Source organism: Macaca thibetana, chromosome 8 (genome assembly GCF_024542745.1).
Source record: "Macaca thibetana thibetana isolate TM-01 chromosome 8, ASM2454274v1, whole genome shotgun sequence".
Lineage (NCBI taxonomy): Eukaryota > Metazoa > Chordata > Mammalia > Primates > Cercopithecidae > Macaca > Macaca thibetana.
Window position 1 is genome coordinate 65364367 of NC_065585.1, and position 16683 is coordinate 65381049.

General features: G+C 38.6%; 1 pseudogene; it reads left to right on the plus strand.

Annotated features, from left to right (window-relative positions):
* The first annotated feature begins 2732 nt into the window (after positions 1–2732).
* LOC126960670 (60S ribosomal protein L3-like) lies at positions 2733–4449 on the plus strand (annotated as a pseudogene).
* Positions 4450–16683: the final 12234 nt, after the last annotated feature.

Sequence of the window (16683 nt, forward strand, 5' to 3'; positions counted from 1 at the left end):
AACCCTGCTTCGCCCAGTCTCAATGCTACCAGGGGCTTGAGGGCAGGCTCTGGATCACAGGCACCATGGCCATGTACTTGCATTCCACTGATCTGCTTGCCTATTACAAGAGTTCCATGGCGCCATACTCCATCAAGCTGGGGTGACTTCTGATGATGTTATGTTCTAGAGTGTAAGATCCATGAGGGCAGAGATTATGTCTGTGTTATTCAGCATTGTGTTTTCAGGATCTTTCATGGTGCTTAGTACAAGCTAGGTGCTCAATACATTTTTATTTATTTATTCATTTGCTGCAGCTAATGTCTGCTTTAGTCATCTTTGCTGCCCTGACTAATCCATCTTATCAGGTTCTGGTCATCAAAAGCTGACTCGCCTCTGCTGATTGATTCCCAATACTCACATACATAATTTAGTTGAAGTACCATGCTAATTATTATTCACAGAAACACTTAGCACTTTTCATCACTGAAATGTCTTCCAAATTTAGTTACTTAATCAACTACAGATTTCTGTGGAGGTAACTATAAAATCTGATGAGTGATGATAAATCATTGCAAAATATCATGATAGTTTTTAATAGGAAAGAGATAAATGTGAAGATAATTTCAGATTAACTGTTGTAGGGAAATCAACTGAGCAGTGTGTGTTGTCTCCCATGGTTCCTCAGATTAGCTATGCACAATGAGTCAGGGACAACTGAGTTCACCTCAGTTTTCTTGTATGTGAAATGGAAGTAATGATAGTAAGTACATCAGAAAGCTGTGACGATTAAGGAAATAACATGTGGAACACCAAATACCATGTTTGGCAGATAGTAAAGGCTTAATAAATACCCAGTGAAGAAGTAACTCTATAAAACTGCAGCTCAAATCAGAAATGTGGAATTTCCTGGAATTATGAATCAATGGAAATTTACTTTTTGGTGCAGTATAAAGAGAGAGAAGGCTTTGGAGCCAGAAGGCCTGAGCTTCCTCTTCTTATTAGGTGGGAGAATGTGGACAAGTCATTTGATATGACCAGGTTGTTCAAATCCTGGATGTGTAGCTCACTTGGAACACAATGGGAATTGAGCTCCTGTGGAGTTTGACCTCATATCCTGGCATCTCAACTTTCTTACCTGTAAAATATGTATATTAATATTTTTCAGGGCTGTAAGAATTGAGGCAATCTTTACAAAGCTCAGTGCATACTGTATGGTAGGTACTTGATAAGTAGCTATCATTATTTTGGGAAAATAAAAATGTACATAATGTTTAATATCATGTATAAAGTTAGATCTAAAGTTACTTTTAGTGAATGAATATTGAAATATATTATTCTTAACTTGGTTTTGAAACAAACCCCAGTGTTTACACTTACAAATGCCTGAAGAAAATTTCCACTTTATAGAAAATGAAAAATAATCCTCAGATAAAGGACACTTTCCCCCAAGTTCTCATTATTTTCTTCTTTTCTAAGCTTTTAGAAGTCTGCTTCATGCAAATCTCTCACTCTGTTGATGTATAGATTAGCTCTTTTTATTCTACTTTCGGTCTTTCTAATGGAAAACTCCTTTCTTTGGTAAAATCCCATTATCTTTTAACTTGATTTCTTTCTTTACATCCGTATTTCTTCCTGACACCACTATTACCATCTTGCAAACTTTGACTTTCATTTCACTTTCTTTCTTGGTAGGAAGCCGAGGTGGTGAGAGAGTTACCTCTGTGGTTATGTCAAGTTTTGTAAAACTCTCTTCTAACAGACTGGTAAAAGAAATATTCCTGATGGTCTTGAAGAGGTAAACATCCATTTTGTGAGACACCCGATGAGAGGATTGTGTAACAAAGAACTGTGGGCAGCCTCTAGGAACTGAGAGTACCTGCTGGCTGACAGCCTGCGAGAAAATGGGGACCTCAACCCTACAGCTGCAAGAAATGGAATTCTGCCAACACCTACATGAGCTTGGAAGAGCATCTCAAGCTCCTGATGAGAATGCAGCCCAGCCAACATCTGGGTTAAGACCCTGAGCAGAGGACCCAGTTAAGTCAGGCCTGGATGCATGACCCATAGAAACTGTGAAATCAACAAGTGGGTATTTTTTTAAGCTGCTAAGCTTGTGGTAATTTGCTACACAGCAACAGAAAAGTAATATGCATCTCCTTCATTGCACATAGTACACAAGCAAGTCCCTGATGGCCCTCACAATGTGATGTGACAATATTGTTTAATCTTGCAGCACTTTTATTACATTATCTATCATACTATATTGTTATTGATTATTCATTTGTCTGTTTATTGTGTTTGGTTTAATGATCCTGGGTTATTTATAAACATCTAGGCAGAGAATCAAGGCAAGTAAAACAATGCACATTTGCAGAACATCCCCAGAAGGTAAGACAACCACTTGTCTGGCTGGGCGCAGTGGCTCACTCCTGTAATCCTAGTGCTTTGGGAGGCTGAGGTGGGCAGATCACTTGAGGTCAGGCGTTCAAAACCAGCCTGGCCAACATAGTGAAATCCTGTCTCTACTACAAATATAAAAAAAACTAGCCAGGCGTGGTTGTGGGCGCCTGTAATCCCAGTTCCTCAGGAGGCTGAGGAAGGAGAATCACTTGAACCTGGGAGGCAGAGGTTGCAGTGAGCCAAGATCACGCCACTGCTCTCTAGCCTGGGCAACATAGCAAGACTCTGTCTCAAGACCTGGTCCCAGACTGGGGTCCCTCAGCTTCCTGCCTTGGAAGTGCAGCAGCAGGCATCACAAGGAGGCGATGAGCTTCCCTAAAGATGACCCTTCCAAGCCGGTCCACCTCACAGCCTTCCTGGGATACAAGGCTGGCATGACCCACATCATGTGGGAAGTCGACAGGCCAGGATCCAAGGTGAACAAGAAGGAGGTGGTAGAGGCTGTGACCATTGTGGAGACATCCATGGTGGTTGTGGGCATTGTGGGCTACGTAGGAACCCCTTGAGACCTCTGGACCTTCAAGACCGTCTTCGCTGAGCACATCAGTGATGAGTGCAAGAGTCATTTCTATAAGAACTGGCATAAATCTAAGAAGAAGGCCTTTACCAAGTACTACAAGAAATGGCGGGATGAGGATGGCAAGAAGCAGCTGGAGAAAGACTTCAGCAGCATGAAGAAGTACTGCCAAGTCATCCATATCATTACCCACAACCAGATGCGCCTGCTTCTTCTGCACCACAAGAAGGCCCACCTGATGGAGATCCAGGTGAACAGAGGCACTGTGGCTGAGAAGCTGGACTGGGCCCATGACAGGCTTGAGCAGCAGGTACCTGTGAACCAGGTGTTTGGGCAGGACGAGATGATTGATGCCATTGGGGTGACCAAGAACAAAGGCTACAAAGGGGTCACCAGTCGTTGGCACACCAAGAAGCTGTCCCACAAGATCCACTGAGGCTTGTGCAAGGTAGCCTGTACTGGGGCATGGCATCCTGCCCGTGTGGACTTCTCTGGGGCACGCACTGGGCAGAAAGAGTACCATCACTGCACTGAGATCAACAAAAAGATCTATGAGATCAGCCAGAGCTACCTTATCAAGGGCGGCAAACTGATCAAGAATAATGCCTCCGCTGACTGTGACCTGTCTGACAAGAGCATCAACCCTCTGCGTGGCTTTGTCCACTATGGTGCAGTGACCAATGACTTTCTCATGCTGAAAGGCCGTGTGGTGGGAACTAAGAAGCGAGTGTCCACCCTCTGCAAGTCCTTGCTGGTGCAGACCAAATGGCAGGCTCTGGAGAAGACTGACCTTAAGTTCATTGACACCACCTCCAAGTTTGTACATGACCGCTTCCAGACCATGGAGGAGAAGAAAGCATTCATGGGACCACTCAAGAAAGGCCAAATTGCAAAGGAAGAAGGAGCTAATGTCAGGGACAGATTTTGCAGCTGGTGGGTTCTCAATAAAAATTATTTTTCACTGAAAACAAACAAACAAAAAAACCACTTGGCTAGATAACAGCTCCAAGTCTCAGTCTGTTCAATTCAGAATAGCTGGACAATATACCTGGTCAAGTATCTTTTATCATTATCCTTAAGTGTATTAAATGAGAAAGAAATATATGCCATTATGTTTATTGTAGGAAATGAAAAAAAGGATAAAAAGCATATTTTAGTGATTTGTAGGGTAAAGAAATGTATGGAGGAAAAAATACTGCTTCATGAGGTTAGTAAATAATATTTTAATTATTTGAAAAATGCTCCGCATTGCCATAAAGTTATTTTAGTAAGAAGGCATATAGGTTTTAGCTTTGTGTAGTAGAAAATATAAAAGAATTGTGAGATTTCCTCCAAATCAGTATCTTCATTCTTTCTCTTGAGTCTAAGTGCACAAGATTCACCTTCACATAACATTTTTGAAAGCTTGAAATGAAAAAAAAACCCAAAAAACCTTTACCTCTACTGCTTAGTATTTAACTATTCAAATGCTTTTTTTCTCTAGTGCATAACTTCATCTTTTTTCAGTTTCTCATTTTCATCTTTACGGCCTCAATAAATGAACCTATTTCATTGCTATCAAAAGAAAAATAAATTATTACACTACAGAATAAAAGAAGATTATGAATAATTATTTATATAGGCTAAGTCTATAGGGCAATTAGAACAGCAATTCAGTATTATTTTTCCTGCATCTGCAAAATTCCTCCTCTGATTCTGGTATTATAGCTGTATGCTTCCAAATATGAAAAATAGAAATAACCTGATTTCAAATGGAGATTGATAGAGAAGGGCTGCTTACAAAATTTAAATATCTCAAATCAAGTGCATTATTCCAAGATGCATCTTATTTTCACTCTTTCTCTCCATACCTGTCTCATAATTTAAGAATAAATGAACCTATTGGGAGTTGTAAGTCATTCTGATTTGGGGCCATTTGTTGAGGTGATCTGAGGCTAAACTGAGAAGTTGGCAATGCTTGCATCTAGCGTCGTTTGTAGCCACCTTATTTTGATCCATTCCACTTGAGGGGCTCCCATTGGAGTGAAATACCTAGTTCTCCCTTCTTAAATATTATCCCACTTCGGAGATCTCCTCCATCCCAATTCAAAGTTACCTGTGCCTTGTTTTCTCAGCATTTTATTAGGTAATAGGCTAGAATTCAAATTAGTCAGTTGGTTCTGAGAAATTAATGTTTTTTTTTTTCCTACTGAAAGATAGTAACTCTTTATTTTAAATGGCAGTTTAGAGTTTGCAGAATATGTCCCCAAGCACACCAGTAATCTCGCAAGCATATATTCCATTCCCTATTTTGCAGAGGAAAAAACTGAGAAGTTAAACAACTTCACTAAGGTTAAACAAATGAGAGAGAATCCTGGTCTTTTGATTCTAGCCTTTCCCTTATGCTAAGACTGCCCTGGACATGTAATATATTTTCAGCCAATAAGAGAGTACTGTAATTTTAGGCACCGTATTAGTCCAGTGAGAGTTGTATTATTGGAAAGTCCTCTTATTAACCTCAGATAATATCACATTATTAATGTTATACTGTGCATATATTGGTTATTCTTATTTAACACTGTGCATGACTGTCACCTGTGATGTTAAAACAAGCAAAACAGATGCTTTTTCTTGTTTTAAAGCAAAACCGAAATTAGATGAGGAAAAATCGGTAGTGTAAAAGTCTACTGGTGACTGTGATGCCCATCCCCGGTTAAAAATCATTAGTACAGAGTCTGAATAGCACTTATTTTTTGTCTCATCTTGTGGTTTAGGATTAAGTGACAATCTCATCTTAAACTCAGTCTAACTCAAGCTTGAGCCATCTCCCCCAGCAACGTTTCCATCATGTTACATCATGTTACATGCGTGATGTAACATGAATGACATGGGACAACTGCCTTGCTGTGATCAACTCAGGCATGCACCAAAATGCCCGTCCAACACTGGGGCTTCTTCCCGGCATTCCACTATTACCAAATTAGAAAGTGGGGTTTGGCATATGGATTGTTGGAATAACAGAAGAGCTTGAAGAAAACTGTTTGGAAGCTACTTATTTTTACAGTTCTGAAACACTGAGCTAATTTAGAAGATCAAGGATTATTAGGGTCATTAGTGGTATAATTGTGATTGGATGAGACTGAGAATGTAAGACATACTTTTATTTCCTCGTTTTCCTCTTGATCAAAACATAGCTTTAGTTACCCTTCCCCTCCCCTCCCTTCTCCTCTCCTCTCCTTCTTTCTTTCCCTCCTTCCTTCCTTCCTTCCTTCCTTCCTTCCTTCCTTCCTTCCTTCCTTCCTTCCTTCCTTCCTTCCTTCCTTCCTTCCTTCTTTCTTTCTTTCTTTCTTTCTTTCTTTCTTTCTTTCTTTCTTTCTTTCTTTCTTTCTTTTCTTTCTTTCTTTCTTTCTTTCTTTCTTTCTTTCTTTCTTTCTTTCTTTCTTTCTTTCTTTCTTTCTTTCTTTCCTTTCTTTCTTTCTTCCTTTTCCTTCCTTTCCTCCTTCTTTTTTCTTTCTTTCTTTCTTTCTTTCTTTCTTTCTTTCTTTCTTTCTTTCTTTCTTTCTTTCTTTCTTTCTTTCTTTCTTTCTTTCTTTCTTTCTGTCTCTTTTCTTTTCTTTCATTTTTTCTCTTTAGAGACAGGATCTTGCTCTACTGCTCAAGCTGGAGTTCAGTGCTGCAGTCACAGCTCACTGCAGACTCAAACTCCTGGGCTCCAGCAACCTTCCCACCTGAGCCACCCAAGTAGCTGGGACCACAGGTACACACCATCATACTTAGATAATTAAAAAAATTTTTTTTTGTAGAGATTGGGTCTATGTTGCCCAGGCTGGTCTCAAACTCCTGTCCTCAAGTGATCCTCCTGTCATGGCCTCTGGTAGTACTGGGTTTACAGGCATGAGCCACTGCACCTAGCCTACCTCTCCTCTTTAAATGGATGAATGCCACTGATTTCAGAGGATAATAGTTGATTATTGTATCAGTTACCTCTTGCTGTGTAACAAATTATAAAAAATGTATTGACTTAACAACAGTTTTATTTGCTTATGAGTCTGTGAGTCAGCAATTTGAGCTGAGCTCAGCTGGGACATTCTTCTGATCTTTTTTTCCTGGATTCACTTGGCTGCACTCTTCTGGTGGCCTAATGGGGACTGGATTGTCTAAGATTGCCTCAAGTGAAGTGGTTAGCAGACTGGCAAGTGGTGCTCTGCTTTACTTCAAAGGATCTATCCAGTAGGTTAATTTAGGCTCATCACTTTGTGGTCTCAAGGTTTCATTTGGAGTCAAAGAGAGAAAGCCCCAATGTGCAAATATTTTTAAAAATCTTTGCTCATCTTATGCTGCTAATATTTCATTGGCCAGAGTCAATTAAAAGGCCAAACCCAAATTCAAAGAGTAAAGAAAAAACCTTCACTTCTAGATAGGAGGAGAGAAAAGGGGTGAGTGTATAGGAATGGGTGAGATTTAGGTCATCTCTACAAATGACTTATCACAGATAATAAAAACTGATGGATGGTTATTTAAAACACAGACAAATTCAAGTGACAAATATCCTAAGAATAAAATATAGCACAGAGAAACAGAATAAAACAGCCTAAAATTAACTGAAACATTTATTCTAAGTATTGAGCAAATACAAATTTAAGTAAACATTTTCTTAATGTTGCACGTTGCACATATTGCACATTGCAATATTCAAATCTTGCTTTTTTTCCAAAACAGTTTCATTGGGGAAGATTATATTAAACTTCATTTAAATATTTAAGCTCTGAGGCATACAGGACATGAATTGTATTAATTTGTGCAAAATTAGGGACTGCATAAATGGCAAAACATAATTTCTATCCTAGAATATTTTATCACAATTATAAAATATCATATTAAATTATGAGTGAATTGCTTGAGTGAATGAGAAACGTCACCACGTCGGTGCTCTGACTGTGAAATGAGCAGTATTTACTCTTGAAAACTTCACTCAGGTAATGAGGCACATGAATTCTGAGCAGGGTTTCAGTTATTGCTCTGAATTTAATCTGATCTTTTAATTCTCCTCTGCTTATAAAACATTCATGGACTAGGGTTTGATGTGTCCCATGTTTCTGGTAAGCACACACCTTGCTTCTAATTTGAGGTATATTTAAGAACAAAACAGGCAGGGAAAATGCTTGATCTTGCTCTGAAGTACAAAGTGCATGACCAGAGAGCTCCTTACAGTCAGAAAACACCTTACGTGAAATTTTATGGGAGTCTCTGCCTGACTCTACTCTCATGACAGTCTACTGATTTTAGAATTAAAATACTGCAAAAGTTACTCCTTTCTTTCATTACACTTCCCAAACTCTCACATCATTCACTTCTGTTTCTCTGATTTGTCTTCCTCTCTCCTGCTTCCTCCACACCTCAAAACTCATTCCAGTTCACCTTATCCACTACTTCCACCCACAGGACACCCATACTTACACTTCAACTAGTCTATTTTTTTTTTAATGTAACCTTTAGTTTGCTACTAGAAACTTTCCATCTTCAGACTTCTTTTACTCCTTCAGTGGAAATGTGGTTTCTTCAAAAAATGCTACATATGTGTGTGTGTGTATATATATATTAAACAACATATATTAAACATATATATTATTTCTATATTATATTTATATAATTATATTATATATTATAAATTTATATATTATATAATATAAATTTATATTATATTTGCATTATATTATATATAATTTATATAATTATATATTAATAATTATATATTAAACACATTTATTAAACAACATATATGTATATATTTTGCCTTTTGTGATTTATGTGAACTCAGAAAGGCTCAGCATCTGAATGTCTTTTGTATTTCAATCACCTGCCATTTCTTTTTTTTTTTTTGAGACAGAGTCTCGCCCTGTTGCCCAGGCTGGAGTGCAGTGGCACGATCTCGGCTCACTGCAAGCTCCGCCTCCCAGGCTCACGCCATTCTCCTGCCTCAGCCTCCTGAGTAGCTGGGACTACAGGCGCTCGCCACCATGCCCGACTAATTTTTTGTATTTTTCGTAGAGATGGGGTTTCACGAAACCCGTGTTAGCCAGGATGGTCTCGGTCTCCTGACCTCGTGATCCGCCTGCCTCCGCCTCCCAAAGTGCTGGGATTACAGGCGTGAGCTACCGTGCCCGGTCACCTCCTGCCATTTCTTCACTTGGACATCGTGTTCATGCTACTACTCACATCACACTCTTCATATTTCTTATCTTCCACTAAATCGTTGGCACCTTTAAAATCCATGTTGATACTGGAGATACTGAATCAAGGTTCCTCACTCAACACATTGCCAGTGGCCCTAACTTCTGGTCCTTGTTACTACCCATTATCACCCTCATATCCTGGATTTTGCTGTTAATAACCTTGCTCTGTCTTACAGATTGCTAACTGATTTTTATCTGTCACTTACCTGTGCTTTCTTTACATCTGCTAAATCTTGTTCCTACCCTCTTTATGAATGGGCATTTTCTCTCTTCTCCTTTGTTTACTTGGGCAGCTTAGTGCAATGGAAAGAACAAGAGCAAGGAGATCTGCAGAGGCAAAGGGAGAACTTTATTTTCTATTAAAAAACAAAATGCAGAGCGGGGAGACATAGCCATCAGTGTAAAACAAAACCCACAAACAACAAATAAAGAGTCTGGCTTAAATTGGGAAAGGTCTTGCTCAGGTTTTCAATCTGGTTTATTTATGCAAATTAAGGATTCAAACTTGTTCAGCTCTGATTGGTCCAAATAGGCAAACCCTGATTGGATGGTTTCCAAACATCCAACCAGAAGTCTCTGTCAGATGTTTCTTTCAAATAGCCAGTGAGGGGTTTCCAGCCACAGGCTATCCCAGCTCCGGTCACAGAAACTGTTCTGGCGCAGGGGTGCAAAGCAGGATGATTGTGAAGAGCTTCTGTCTCCAAAAACCTAGGGTGTGTGACCACTCCTTCCCACCCTGCTTTGGCTACAGGGCTCCACTTCCAAATTTAGAGTATTTCCACCAACCAAAAGGAGTTCATCTCATGTGGAGAGTTTGAGGTCTTATTTTACTGTTTTATTTTTCAGTCAGAAGGTCTGAATCTTAATCTTTCATTACTACATGGTAGCTGAATGACTTTCACTAGTTTCTTTGGGCGTCAGCTTCCTTTTTTTGTACAATGGGAGCAAAATAACAACCTATTTCAAAAGATGAAGTAAATTCCCAAAGAACTGAATTGAAGTTCTGGTGAAAATTATTGCACGTAATCTTACTGAAGTTATGGTTTGCTGTTATAAGAACAAAAGAAACATTTTTAACAAAGTATCATAATGAATAAACCACAAGCATGCTCAGTTATATTGCAACTGTAAAATGGTGACCAGCTTGTGAGCATGTGGAAAGTTCTAGGAGGTCGGACCAGTGCAGGCTTGGCTAGAGTCTTCTATATGAACCTTAATGAGTGGCAAATGAGTTACTATTTGGAAAACGGTTGGGCACATATATTTCTTTACCTCAATGCCTTTCTGTAGTGCCATTTCTCAAGTTCTCAGTGCAGGATCTCCCATCAGTATCTGTTTTCTTTCCTTTTGTTTTTGGGTCACAGAGTGTTGCTAAGGAAAGTCATTGAATGGGGAAGTAATTTATTCCACTCTACATCAATAGTACTTAATTTCAACTGGCCTTTCATGGGCGCTGGGTAATCCTTTCTTTCTTCTCTTGTTTGTTTCATAAACCATTCTCCCTGAGTTGTCATCCTTCTCTCTCAAATGTCAGTCTTACCCTCCTCCCCCAGTTCATTCGGGACAACTTAAGTGGTTTGACTGAACTTAGCAGCTTTTCCCAAAGATAGCTATGTTTTCACCATGGATCTCTGTTTTTAATTAACAGTGTATCATCACTTTTTCTTTCCAAGTAGATTATAGAGGCAAATTAGAGTTCTTTGCTTGCTTTAAAACATTTTTTAAATTGTGATAAAGTACACATCTTAACCATTGCAAAGTGCAAGCAGTAGTATTATTAAGTACATTCACGTTGTTGTGCAACCATCATCACCATCTGAAACTCCACACTCATTAAACAATATCACCCCTTCCTCTCCTCCCCTCAGCTCCTAACAACCACCAGTCTACTTTCCCTATTAATTTGACTGCTCCAGGCACTTAATAAAAGTAGATTCACATGGTATTTTTCTTTATGATTGGTCCATTTAACTTCACATAATGTCCATATGTTCATCCATGTTGTAGCATATGCTGAAATTCCCCCTTTTTATTTTTTATTTTTGTTATTTATTTATTTTACTTTAAGTTCTGGGATATATGTGCTGAACATGCAGGTTTGTTTTACATAGTTTTACATGTACTATGTGGTTTGCTGCACCTATCAACCTGTCATCTAGGTTTTAAGCCCCACATGCATTAGGTATTTGTCCTAATGCTCTCCCTCCCCTTGCCCCCCACACTCTCATGGGCCCCAGTGTGTGATGTTCCCCTCCCTCTATCCATATGTTCTTATTGTTCAGCTCCCACTTATGAGTGAGAATGTGCAGTGTTTGGTTTTCTGTTCCCGTGTTAGTTTGCTGAGAATGATGGTTTCCAGCTTCATCCATGTTCCTGCAAGGGACATGAACTCATTCTTTTTTATGGCTGCATAATATTCCATGGCATATAGGTGCCACATTTTCTATATCCAGTCTATCATTGATGGGCATTTGGGTTGGTTCCCAGTCTTTGCTATTGTAAATAGTGCTGCAATAAATATATGTGTGCATGTGTCTTTATAGTAGGATGATTTATAATCCTTTGGTATATACCCAGTAATGGGATTGTTATTTCTGGTTCTAGATCCTTGAGGGATCATCACACTGTCTTCCACAATGATTGAACTACTTTACAATTCCACCAACAGTGTAAAAGGTTCCTGTTTCTCTGCATCCTTGCAAGCATCTGTTGTTTCCTGACTTTTTAATGATTGCCATTCTAACTGGCATGAGATGGTATCTCATTGTGGTTTTGATTTGTATTTCTCTAATGACCAGTGATGATGAACGTTTTTTCATATGTTTGTTGGCCACATAAATGTCTTCTTTTGAGAAGTATCTGTTCATATCCTTTGCCCACTTTTCGATGGGATTTTTTTTTCTTGTAAATATGTTTAAGTTCCTTGAAGGTTCTGTATATTAGCTCTTTGACAGATGGATTGATTGCAAAAATTTTCTCCCATTCTGTAGGTTGCCTGTTCACCCTGATGATATTTACTTTTGTTGAGCAGAAACTGTTTAGTTTAAAGTTCCCCCCTTTTAAGGGTTGAATAATATTTTATTGTATATATATGCATATTTTATATATACATACACAATGTTTTTTATATATATATATATAAAACGTTTTGTTTATACATTCATTCATTGATGAGTACTTGGGTTGTTTCTACCTGTTTGCTATTGTGAATAACGTTGCCATGAACTTAGGTGTACATATATCTTTTTAGATGCTACTTTCAATTATTTTCATATTGTTTTCCATAGCAGTTACACCATTTTACATTTCCACTAATGGTACACAAGTGTTCCAGTTTCTCTTCAACCTCACCAACATGTGCTATTTTCTATTTTTCTGATAGTAGCCATCCTAACGGGTGCAGTGTGGTATCTCTAATCTTGTCTTCTCACTTTATTTCATTGAGTTGCTCTTCAATCTCTAACATCCTTTCTTCCACTTGGATAAAGAGTCAAGACTCATTGGTGTGCTGTATTCAGGAGACCCATCTGATGTGCAAAGACACACGTAGGTTCAAAATAAAGGGATGGAGGAATATTTACCAAGCAAATGGAAAGAAAAAAAAAGCAGGGATTGCAATCCTAGTCTCTGATAAAACAGAATTTAAACCTACAAAGATCAAAAGAGACAAAGAAGGGCACTACATAATGGTAAATGCATCAATGCAAAAGAAGAGCTAACTATCCTAAATATATATGCACTCAATACATGAGCAACCAAGATTCATAAACCAAGTTCTTAGAGCCCTACAAAGAAACTTAGACTCCCACACAATAGTAGTGGGAGACTTTAACACCCTACCGTCAATATTAGACAGATCAATGAGACAGAAAATTAACAAGGAAAGCCAGGACTTGAGCTCAGCTCTGGACCAAATGGACCTAATAGACATCTACAGAACTCTCTACCTCAAATCAACAGAATATACATTCTTCTCAGCACCACATCACACTTATTCTAAAATTGACCACATAATTGGAAATAAAACATGCCTCAGCACATGCAAAAGAACGGAAATCATAACAAACAGTCTCTCAGACCACAGTGCAATCAAATTAGAACTCAGGATTAAGAAGCACACTCAAACTGCACAATTACTTGGAAACTGGACAACCTGCTACTGAATGACTACTGGGTAAATAATGAAATTAAGGCAGAAATGAAGATGTTGTTTAAAACCAATGAGAACAAAGACACAACATACCAGAATCTGTGGGACACATTGAAAGCAGTGTGTGGAGGGAAATTTATAGCACTAACTGCCCACAAGAGAAAGGAGAAAAGATCTAAAATAAACAACATCACAATTAAAAGAACTAGAGAAGCAAGAGCAAACAAATTCAAAAGCTAGCAGAAGACAAGAAATAACTAAGAGTAGAACTGAAGGAGAGAGAGACATGAAAAAACCTTAAAAAAATCAATGAATCCAGGAGTTGGTTTTTTGAAAAAAATCAACCAAACAGATAGACTGCTAGCCAGACTAATGAAGAAGACAAGAGAGAAAAATCAAATAGACACGATAAAAAATGATAAAGGGGATATCACCACTGATCTCAGAGTAATACAAACTACCATCAGAGAATACCATAAACACTTCTATGCTAATTAAACTAGAAAATCTAGACGAAATGGATAAACTTCTGGACACATACAGCCTCCCAAGATTAAACAAGGAAGAAGTTGAATCCCTGCATAGACCAATAACAAGTTCTGAAATTGAGGCAGTAATTAATAGCCTACAAGCCAAAAAATGTCCAGGACCAGACAGACTTACAGCCAAATTCTACCAGAGGTACAAAGAGGAGCTGGTACCATTCCTTCTTAAACTATTTCAATCAATAGAAAAAGAGGGAATTCTCCCTAACTCATTTTATGAGGCCAGCATCATCCTGATACCAAAACCTGGCAGTGACAAAACAAAAAAAGAAAATTCCAGGCCAATATCTCTGATGAACATTGATGCGAAACTATCGCAAGAACAGAAAACCAAACACCGCATGTTCTCACTCATAGGTGGGAACTGAACAATGAGATCACTTGGACTTGGGAAGGGGAACATCATACACCGGGGCCTATCATGGGGAGGGGGAGGGGGAGGGGGGAGGGATTGCATTGGGAGTTATACCTGATGTAAATGACGAGTTGATGGGTGCTGACGAGTTGATGGGTGCAGCACGCCAACATGGCACAAGTATACATATGTAACAAACCTGCACGTTATGCACATGTACCCTAGAACTTAAAGTATAATAATAAAAAAAATAAATAAATAAAAATAAATCATTCTACTATAAAAAAAAAAAAGAAAAGAAAATTCTCAATAAAATACTGGCAAACCAAATCCAGCGGCACATCAAAAAGCTTATCCACCATGATCAAGTTGGTTTCATCCCTGGGATGCAAGTCTGGTTCAACATATGCAAATCAATAAATGCAATCCGTCACATAAACATAACCAATGACCAAAGCACATGATTATCTCAATAGATGCATAAAAGCCTTCAAGAAAATTCAACACCACTTCATGCTAAACATTCTCAATAAACTAGGTATTGATGGAACGTATCTCAAAATAACAAGAGCTGTCTGTGACAAACCCACAGCCGGTATCATATTGAATGGGCAAAAGCTGGAAGCATTCCCTTTGAAAACTGGCACAAGACAAGGATGCCCTCTCTCCATTCCTATTCAACATAGTATTGGAAGTTCAGGCCAGGGCAATCAGGCAACAGAAAGAAATAAAGGTTATTCAAATAGGGAGAGAAGTCAAATTGTCTCTGTTTGCAGGTGACATGATTGTAGATTTGGAAAACCCCATCGTCTCAGCCCAAAATCTCCTTAAGTTGATAAGTAACTTCAGCAAATCTCAGGATACAAAATCAATGTGCAAACATCACAAGCATTCCTATATACCAATAATAGATAAACAGAGAACCAAATCATGATTGAAATCCCATTCACACTTTCTATAGAGAGAATAAAATACCTAGGAATCCAACTTACAAGGGATGTAAAGAACCTCTTCAAGGACAACAACAAACCACTGCTCAAGGAAATGAGAGGACACAAAACAAATGGAAAAACATTCCATGCTCATGGATAGGAAGAATCAATATCTTGAAAATGGCCATAATTCCTCAAAGTAATTTATAGCTTCAATGCTATCCCCATCAAGCTACTGTTGACTTTTTTCACTGAATTGGAAAAAAACCACTTTAAAGTTCATATGGAACCAAAAAGGGGCCCACATAGCTAAGATAATCCTAAGCAAAAGGAACAAAGCTGGAGGCATCATGCTACCTGACTTCAAACTATACTGCAAGGCTACAGTAACCAAAACAGCATGGTACTGGTACCAGAACAGATATATAGATCAACGGAACAGAACAGAGGCCACAGACATAACACCACACATCTGCAACCATCTGGTCTTTGATAAACCTGACAAAAACAAGCAATGGGGAAAGGATTCCCTATTTAATAAATGGTGTGGGAAAGTTTGGCTAGTCATACACAGAAAACTGAAACTGGACCCTTCCTTACACCTTGTACAAAAATTAACTCAAGGTGGATTAAAAACTTAAACGTAAGACCTAAAATCATAAAAACCCTAGAAGAAAACCTAGGCAATACCATTCAGGACGTAGATATCAGCAAAGACTTCATGACTAAAACACCAAAAGCAATGGCAGTAAAAGTCAGCATTGACAAACGGGATCAAATTAAACTAAAGAGCTTCTGCCCTGCAAAATAAACTATCATCAGAGTGAGAAGGCAACCTACAGAATGGGAGAAAATTTTTGCAATCTATCCATCTGACAAAGGGCTAATATCCAGAATCTACAAAGCACTTAAACAAGTTTACAAGAAAAAAACAACCCCATCAAAAAGTGGGCAAAGGGTATGAACAGGCACTTCTCAAAAGAAGACATTTATGCGGACAACAAACATACAAAAAAAAAGCTCATCATCACTGATCATTAGAGAAATGCAAATCAAACCCACAATGAGATACCATCTCACACCAGTTAGAATGGCAATCATTAAAAAGTCAGGAAACAACAGATGCTGGAGAGGATGCAGAGGAATAGGAACACTTTTACACTGTTGGTGGGAGTGTAAATTAGTTCAACCATTGCGCAAGATAGTGTGGTGATTCCTCAGGGATCTAGAACTAGAAATAGCATTTGACCCAGCAACCCCATTACTGGGTATATACCCAAAGGATTATAAATCATTCTACTATAAAGCCACATGCACATGTATGTTTATTGTGGCCCTGTTCACAATAGCAAAGACTTGGAACCAACCCAAATTCCCATCAACGATAGACTGGATAAAAAAGTGTAGCACATACATACCATGGAATACTATGCAGCCATAAAAAAGGATGAGTTCATGTCCTTTGCAGGGACATGGATGAAGCTACAAACCATCATTCTCAGCAAACTAACATAAGAACAGAAAACCAAA